This window comes from Chionomys nivalis, chromosome 22 (genome assembly GCF_950005125.1).
Source record: "Chionomys nivalis chromosome 22, mChiNiv1.1, whole genome shotgun sequence".
In the NCBI taxonomy this organism is placed as follows: Eukaryota; Metazoa; Chordata; class Mammalia; order Rodentia; family Cricetidae; genus Chionomys; species Chionomys nivalis.
Window position 1 is genome coordinate 50,423,929 of NC_080107.1, and position 10,023 is coordinate 50,433,951.

Below are 10,023 nucleotides of genomic sequence, written 5' to 3' on the forward strand. Positions count from 1 at the left end.
CTTGAAGTGACTTTCCATTTAAAGAAAGTGAATGTGGAATTTGGGGATCAGCAAGGTCATGTTAATCATTAACAGCAGGAAAAGGGATGGCTACATGAGACCACTGAAATCGGAAGGGAACTACCCTTTCAAGCCCAGGAGCACAGGCAGGAGGTTCTCTGTAGGGATTTGTAACAAGACACTTTATTGAATGCAAAATAAGGACTCAAATGTGGGCGCCTGGTCCTATGAAGAAAGGCTCAGCGTTAGACAGCAAGAGTCTTGCTGCCTTTGGCTTTCTTCTCTAGACCAGGTCATTAACTCTGCTGCTCTGGTGTCGTTGAGCATGCCTGTGATGCCAGTTTCTCCTCCCTGTGTCGCTCTGCTGCTCTGGTGTCGTTGAGCATGCCTGTGATGCCAGTTTCTCCTCCCTGTGTCGCTCTGCTGCTCTGGTGTCATTGAGCATGCCTGTGACGCCAGTTTCTCCTCCCTGAACTACTTTAAAGGCAGAAAGAATGATTTGGGCTCACAGTTTCAGGATCTCAGCCCATGGTGTCTTGTTTCTGGCCCTGGCCTAGTGAGGGACAGTTCACAATGGGCAGCATGTACTGAGGCACCTTCATCTCATGACAGACAGGAGAAAGGAAGACAGGCAGGGACCAGCGACAAGACACCCTTCAAAGGCATGTCTCCAGTGATTCCTTTAACTAAGCCCACCTCTTAAGTTTTTACCACCTCCCAACAAGGCCATCAAACTGTGAGCCTGAGCCCATCAGTGGAATAACCCTATTGGTAAGTCAGAGCACGCATGAGTCAGTCGCTGCAAGACCTCCCAGCTGGTAAAGAAGCCTTTAACATGTAAGCCTTTGAAGGACACTGTAGATTCAAACCTTAACAGTATCTGGTAGACTCTACTCACTGTTGATAGTGACAGACACCTACCTATATTTGTTTCCATGCTGACACGATTTGAGGATGGGTATGAGTTAGACAGGCTGATAAAGTGATTCCTTTTAGAGAATACGTGAGGGACAGCATCCTTGGTCCTGGAAACAGTCTATGAACAACCTACCTCCTCCAAGGCAGGTCAAGGAAAACGTTGTCCATCTGCCCAGCCCGGAGAAGAAGCAATGCACTCGCCATGTCATACTGAGGATGTTAGCATAAGTGACCCAAATGTTTAGGAGTTAGCAGGAAATGCACATACTCCCATAGCCACACATTCAAAATTGGCATTCATTCAGACATATTTTAGTTTAAAAATTCGTGCCTTTCAGTAGGATTTTAATAACTTTTATTTCCGGACTTGAAGACAAAGATTCCTGTAGCAACTGACTCTATTTGAATGCAAATAAAATCATATGTAAAGTTATATGTAAATAAAATTTTACCTTTAAGAGTTTTAATTACATTTATTTTCATGATGTTTTTATTCAGTAGAAATGTTTTCTTTGGGCTGGAGAGATGGTGCAGAGGTTAAGAGCACTGGCTGCTCTTCCAGAGGACCTGAGTTTAATTCCCAGCAACCACATGGTGGCTCACAACCATCTAAAATGAGATCTGGTGCCCTCTTCTGGTGTGTGTATACATAATAAATGAATCTTTTTTTAAGAAATGTTTTCTTTATACATTTCTCCATTCTCCTTCCTATCTTCCTATGTATCAGCTGTTTGAAAGACAATAATCTCTCTAAACATGTTTGTACACACTGACATCACTGGCTAATGTAAACACGTTTGTGTAAAGTGACATCACTTGCTAATGTAAAGATGTTTGTGTAAATAGACATCTCTCGCTAATGCTGTGTTGACATTGTTTACTTTCCACTCCTAAGGTCCTATTTACCAACGCTTTTAAAGCATATTTTAAAAATGTATACATGCAAGTCAGGTGGTGGTGGTGCACACCTTTAATCCCAGCACTCAGAAGGCAGAGGCAGGTGGATCTCTGTGAGTCTGAGGCCAGTCTGGTCTACAGAGCAAGTTCTAGAGCAACCAAAATTGCACAGAGAGACCCTGTCTTGAAAAAAAATAACAGAAAAGAACATACACATATGTATTTCAAGTATTTTCACCACACACTCCTACCATCTGGCCCCTCCCAGACAGATTCCTCTATTCCTTCCTGCAATCCATATATATATTATATACATATTAATACCTACACAGCATCATACTGAGTCTAACTAGTGCCGTCCACACATGCATGAGGGCAGACTATGCACTGGAGTACAGTCAATGTATCAGGGACTACACCAGTTAAAAAAAACTGACACTTTTCCCCTGGCAGCCATCAACTGCCAAAAGCACCTCGACTACAGCTTACCAACACCTTTCTATTGGTCAGAGGGCTAAAGGAGCACAGCAGAGCCTGCTGTGCAACTCACTGAAGGCGTCTCTTACATGTACCACCACAGTGACAAAAATGGATAATACTGTCTAACCACCTGGCACATTTACTTCAAAAGAACCTCTGTGAAATTGTTCAGCTGGGCTGTGAAAGATGAATCTAACTAAAACAAAGAACCTTTGCCACCATTTCGGCAAAAATGAAACCACACAAGGAGAACACCAAAACATGAAGCTTCTTACACATGCGTACACCAGGAGCTCTCTTCACATCCCCCCCCTCAAGCTTTTAGCCAGGGAAAGATAACTGACGTTTCTAGTTTTGCATCAGTTTTTGTGCATGGACTCACAGTATCTCCAGGAATGACACAAACACAGTGACAAAGGTCGACAAAACAACTCCTCGGGTCAAATTTCACAGTTTCCAATACTTGTGTAACTTAGCACACAAACCTTTAGCATTCTCAAACATGGCAACATCCAGAGCTCTTTCTTCAGCTGTGGCAAACAGAAGAACAGCAGCACAGGCAATGTCACTGTTTCTCCACAACAGATTGATTTTAGGCTGCTTAGCAACACACATTCAGAGTGATAAAATCCCCTCCGCTATCAAATGTTCTTGTTGAAAGTCTGGGTTGCTGTGTGCTTGGCTTAGGATTCGTGGAGAATGAAGTCTGCGTCCCTATTAAAGATAGAGCATTCAGCAGGCTTTTCGTGGAAGCGATTTGAAAACTGTCACCACCACGCCCTTCTTCTGTACATCAGAGGTTCTTAACGTTTGGGTCACGATCCCCGGGGAATTGAACAACGCTTTCGCAGGGGTCACTTAATACCATTGGAAAACACAGATGTTATATTACGATTCCTAACAGTAGCAAAATTAGTTACGAAGTAGCAACGAACACAACTTCATGGTTGTGTTTCAAGATGGAAGATCTGCACTACTGCTCCATCACCATGCCTGCCTGCTTGCTGCCATGCTCCTGGCCTGGATGGTCATTTTGTGTATATTAACTAGCTGGAATTCTTCTGAAAAGAACAGTGGGGGCACTTTCTTCTTACCGTGATTCAGTCAACTTACAAACGCTTTAAAATTAGAGATGCATGGAGCTGAAAGTGTGTGAAAGCCGGTCATAAGCTGACAGTGTTCGCTGTCTGCTCTGGTGCCCTCCACTGCATCAGAGCCACTCTGACTCTGGGAAAGTGAGTGATGACCTGGTTCTAAGGGGGTGTAGCCCAGAGACAAAGGGGTTCCAGATCTGCAGGGCTGGTTCTAGCTGATCTGAGAGTTGGAGCCCAGTCCTGGCTTTAGAGTAGAGGCAGACTACACGTCACAAACTTTAGCACTGGAAAAAGAGCCTAGGCTTAACCCAATTACAGTATTTATCTGTTTGTTTGTTTGTTTGTTTGTTTGTTTGTTTGTTTGTTTGTTTGAAATGACACAGTGGACACGAATACAAGCTTGGATTGACACTGCATGAAAAAGGAAGTCTGTAATTCTACTCCACTGTCCCAAGGCTATTTTCCTGCATTTTTCAGTGTTACAATCTGAGAGCCAAAATGGTATTTATATTCATTCACCAAGCATACTCATGGAGTACACACACATTCGAGTTATCACACAGTGAAAAACAAACACAGAACAAGGAAACGTGAACAACAGAAGTCCTGTTAATTGAGGGGAGATATTAAAGGCAGCCTATTAAGTTTGCTATTTTGTAGATGGCAGCAGACAAGCTGATATTTTTGTAGAGAATCAGGTCAATTTCTCATATCTATATTCTCAGGTGTCTAAGACAAGATTTATATTTATCATGGAAATTTTTTTGTAAACTATACCTTATAAGACTTCGGGAGCATGCATGGGGTCACAGTCTCAACCATAGCTGAGGAGTTATTAGCAACTGATGGATGCTACAAGACTCACTTTTCTCCAGGGATGAGGTGAGGTCCTAGAGAGGCAACTCACATTCCAGCAGACAACCCTGTTGAAGGAGCTGCGGGCTGCGTTCCTGCCACCCAGCTCCCAGCCACCTGGCTAGCTTATGCCCCAAAATAACAACACACAAACTGTATTCTTTTAAACACTGCCTGGCCCATTATATCTAGCCTCTTCTAGGCTAATTCTCACATATTAATTTAGCCCATTTCTAATAATCTGTGTAGCACCCCAAGGTGCGCTTACCAGGAAGATTCTAGCCTACGTCCTTCCTGGTCTGCCCCAGAGAGCAGAGCTAAGGCATATGAGCTCACTTCCTCTTCCTCCCAGCATTCTGTTCTGTTTACTCCACCCACCTAAAGGCTGGCCAATCAAATGGGCCAAGGCAGTTTCTTTATTAGCCAATGACCTTCCTCCATCATTTCCCCTTTTTCTGTTTAAACAACAAAAAAAGGAAGGCTTTAACTTTAACAGCAAAATTACATATAACAAAACAGTTATCAAGTAAGAATTACAGTTACAATATTTACATCTACTTTATCTTTTATAATAACAAAGGAAAACTATAACTATAACTAACTATTCTTCAACTCCATCAAAGACTCCAGAAGGATATAATATTACCTAAGTAAATGAGAAGTAAGCAACTTACAAAACTCTAGAAATCATAGAGACATCTCGCTGCCTGGACAGTAACCCAAAGTTCCTCTGTTTGGGGCATCCATCTTCAGCCTACAGGTCCATAGTATCCAGAGACATTTCCATGAAGCAGGAAATTTCAAAGGCAGTTCAGTAACTATCTGCTGTATCCTGCAGAATGTCTCGCAGCTCTTTCATGAATCAGAAACCCCGAAAGATCATCTCACCTTTACGCAAGTTCAGTAGTCCTCTCTCTGTGGATTCTCTGTGTCCAATTTATGCAATAGTCCAGGCAAGAGCAGTTTCTTGCCCAAATGGCTATCAAACTCCATAACGTGCCTCTTCGATGCCCATCTTCTTCTTGAAGTAGATTGGTGCTGCCAGGAACAGATGTGTCTCATTGTCAGAAAAACCCTAAGTTATTAAAACATTTAAAATGCCATATTCTATAATCTTTGAAAGATATGAAGAATGCCTATCTAAAATATATCTATGTACAGCTAGAAAATCTAACTAACATGACTACAAGCTTGATTATTATTAATGATTATCCATTAACAACCTATATACATTACGTTTTTACATAAACTACACAATCACAATACCTTAATTAAGAGCAGAAACACATATAACAAAATTGACCTTAAAATCCATACCAATGCAAATTATTCATATCTATATCATATCCCCCTTTAAATGTAAAAAGAACATTTATAAACAATATTTGGGAACATGGGCGCAGTTTTTTCTCTCCAAACTGCTTCCTGCTGAATGGGGAAGGTCTTTTATGGGATAACCTGTCTACTAGGTTCATCTCAGTCGGCAGTTGAGCAAAGTAATTTTTTGAAGGTGTTCACAGCAACCTTTCAGGAGGGCATGGTCTATCATACCATATTGGGATAAAAGCAATCCACAGTGTCTCATCCTCTGTGAAAACAAAAGAAGAAACTCTTTTCCAAAGTATCATATCCTTAGATCCAAATTTTAAAGTCAAGGTATTTTGAAAATATCTATTAGTTCAGCAGCATTTATAAACAAATATCTTTTAGCATCTGTTGTTCCTTCCTCAGCATTCAAACAATTCAAACAGAGCATAATAGCATATAGTATCAAGATTCTCATTGTATTTTCCATCTTTGTGCGGCTTTATTTTAACCTCTACTTTGTTTATTTTTACTTTTATTTTTTGCTTTTTGAGACAGATTCTCTGTATATCTTTGACCTGGAATAACTCTGTAGACCAGGCTGTCCTTGAACTCTCAGAGATCCTTCTGTCTCTGCCTTCCAGGCATTGGGATTAAAGGTGTGCACTACCACACCTTGAAGTCACAGAGGTCAATCTCCCTCTGCCTCCCAAGTGTTGGGATTAAAGGTGTATACTACCACACCCAACTACTTTCTTTCTTCCTTTTTTTACCTTTAAGAACTTTAACTTTTAGCCTGCATATATTTTTAAACACACTGTAAATCATTTAAAGGTTTTCTTTGTCTTTGAATCTCTCTTTACTGTATATCTCTCTTTTTCTGACCACACGAGCCTTTAAATTACTGAGCAATATGGGTAGGATTAAAGCCGTGGCTTTGCCAGCTAGATCCAGCCCATTCCTTAGCTTTCTAGCCTCGTGGCGGAGGTACCGGCTGTAGCCATTTTTATTACCACAACTCTATGGCGTTTCAAGGTCCCTGCCAGCAAGCAAGCTGCAGCATTCTGCTCACAGACCACACTCAGCCCGCCTTTCTGAAAGAGTCAGAGTTTTCCCTGGCAGTACAGACCAGAACGCCAGCATTTTAAAACAGCACAACTTTTTTCCTGCTACGGCTGAAAACAAACAAGCATGCAGTCAGCTTTTATCAACACCATTTAAGTGTTTCGTGACCAGACCTCTTAAGAGCTGCAGGGTTTTGCAGCTGAAGCTGATTCAGGAAGCCTCTCTTAGATGAGAGCGCTTGCTTGCCTCTAGCAAGCAGAGCAGACCCGAGAAACTGCTGCTACCAAGAAAACATGCTTTATTCTTTCCCAAGCCTTCTCAGGCTTTCTGTGGACTCAGTTGTCCACACGTTGGGCAGCCATTCTGTTGAGGGAGCTGTGGGCTGCATTCCTGCCACCCAGCTCCGGGCCACCTGGCTAGCTTATGCCCCAAAATAACAGCACACAAACTGTATTCTTTTAAACACTGCCTGGCCCATTATATCTAGCCTCTTCTAGGCTAATTCTCACATATTAATTTAGCCCATTTCTAATAATCTGTGTAGCACCCCAAGGTACGCTTACCGGGAAGATTCTAGCCTACATCCATCCTGGGTCGGAGCTTCATCGAGTCTGCCCCAGAGAGCAGAGCTAAGGCGTATGAGCTCACTTCCTCTTCCTCCCAGCATTCTGTTCTGTTTACTCCACCCTCCTAAAGGCTGGCCAATCAAATGGGCCAAGGCAGTTTCTTTATTAGCCAATGACCTTCCTCCATCACAACCCAACACTCATACACATACTGACAGCACCAAATAAACTCAGCTTTACAGAACAGACAAAACAAAACAAAATATTTATTTGGGAGGGAAAGGGGGGCGGGTGGAGTGGAAGAACTATAGGACAGGAAATGAGGAACCTGTTTGACCAAAACACAGCATAGCCCAGTCGGTGATGGTGGCACACACCTTTAATCCCAGCACTTGGGAGGCAGAGGCCAGCCTGGTCTACAGAGCTAGTTCCAGGATAGCCAAGGCTACACAGAAAAAGACTGTCTCGAAAAAACAAAATAAAATAAAGTGAAAATATAAATAAATAAATCCATTACATGCACATATGAAATTTTCAAACAGCAGAAACAAGCTTTATTTTTAAACGCAGCTGTAATTTAGTTAATCTTTTAGAGTCATGTTAGGAAGTTATGGAAATAGCAACAGTGGAGGCTTCCACCTCTGCCTGAGAAGTTCCTCTGGTTCCCTTTTAAAGGTGATGCACACAGTGCTGAGTGTGGGTTGCAAAAGAGGAAGCTAGCAAGAAAGAACAAACAAATAGCCTTGCTACGGTTTGGGTGGACAAAAGAGCTGGTGAGAACGAAGCCACCATGCCCTGGTTCATCTTTCAACCCTGCAGACAGGTCACAGCCAGATTGCCTTCATATCTCCACAACCGAGAAAAATGACTTTGATCTCTCTTCTGAAGTCTTCAAGGCTGGAGGCACACCCAAGGTTTTCACCATGCTAGACCTCAGAGGTCTGTATGAAGAAGGAAAACAAGGCAACATGAAACCAAATGAAAATAAGAGTTACAAGACTCCCTGAAAATTTGTGTGCTTTTCTGGAGAGCTACTGACAGGACCCGTGAATTAACTCTGGCACAGCGTAATCTGGCAATGGAAAGCGTCTGAACGGCACTGCAGATGAAGGGGAACAGCCCTGAGCTTGAGCAGTAAGTCTAAGTCTCTGGTTGAAAAGGCAAGTAGAGCCGGGCGGTGGTGGCACACGCCTTTAATCCCAGCACTTGGGAGGCAGAGGCAGGCGGATCTCTGTGAGTTCGAGACCAGCCTGGTCTACAAGAGCTAGTTCCAGGACAGGCTCCAAAACCACAGAGAAACCCTGTCTCGAAAAACCAAAAAAAAAAAAAAAAAAAGAAAGAAAAGGCAAGTAGAAGCGTATCAAAACAGAGAACCGAATGGAATCTCAGCAATTTACACATGCTAAACTATTTATTACATAACATTTGAACTTCGACTAAGAATGGATACAACTTCCTTTCAAGGCTAAATGGATCTTTGTGTGGGTTGCTTTTCTACTGCAAGACTGTTGTGGCACACAGTGATGGAGAGGGGAGCATTATTCAAATGAAAATACCGCCCCCTGTTGGAAATCACCAGAATTTCCTGTTAGGTGAAATGACCTCTGCTTCGATCATAAAACAGCAAGTGCTTAATGGTGCTCGTAAGGTTCCTCTTCCATCTTTAGCTTCTCCACTCCAGACTTTTGCACAAGCCATAATGAACTACATTTGTGTAATTCTTACGTCTTCTTCCAACCGCACTGAATTACTTAATGTCCAGCTCATTGCAAGTTCTCTTCCCCGATCCTTCCCGGGTTCTCTTTACCAAGCAAATCCCTGTAAGTCAGTTAAATTCTTCTTTCAGAGTTAAGCTGAAAACTGATTTCTAAGAAGTCTTTCTTAGTGATAAAAACAATTAGAGCATACTGAGAACTTACTAAATGTCAGATATTATTCTAAGTTCTTTCGAATCATTAAAGTTTCCGCTCATAGGGAAAACTGTAGGAAATGGAGATGATTGCCTATTACACGGGAGAAGAAACTGAGGCAGAGAGGCAATTCCCAAAATTGTCAGAAAAATGAACCAGGAGTTAGTGGTAATGAAAGGAAACGTTAATGCCCGACTGGAGGAGAATAAAGTAGTTAAGAAATATGCTGGAGGGACTGGAGAGATGGCTCAGCGCTTAAAAGCACTGGCTGGTCTCCCAAAGGATCCAGGTTCGGTTACCAGCACTCATATGACAGCTCATAATGGTCTGTAACTGCATTCTAGGGGATCCGATGCCCTCTTCCGGCCCCAACAGGCAGCAGGCATGTACGTGGTGCAAGCAATGCAGGAAATGCAGAAGGCAGCACGTTTGGGTATCCCCAGCTCAAGTCTCCGCAAACACTTCTTGCTTTAGTCCCTCTGTGCTAACGTGAGGACCATTCTCAGGCCCATAAGGCTCCCTAAACCTCAAAGAGATGGCAGCTGGAGTCCACGCAGTTCTTTCGCGCAGCCACGTTCGGCTGGATAGGTTCCCAATTTTGCCTCTGAAATAGTCGGGTACAGGATGGGGTGCTTCGAGGCAGCCTTCCACCATCGCAAATCCGAATGGTGTGGACACCCCATCACTGGTCCCTCGGTTGGGAACTCAGGGACAGGAGTGGCCCGCCTCCCTCACTGCAGCGTTGGAAGCCTCTCCTCACAGACTCGGTGCCCAGAATGCTGAGCACAGCTCGCCCGCCAGCTCCGCACCCGAAGCTGAGCGCGCCCGCCGGCGGCACGAGTGGCGGGAAGAGCCAGCCCGCCCCACCCTCGAGCTCCTCGGGGGCGTGGAGAGGACAAGCCCCGCCCATGCCCAGCGGCTCCTCGCGGCAAC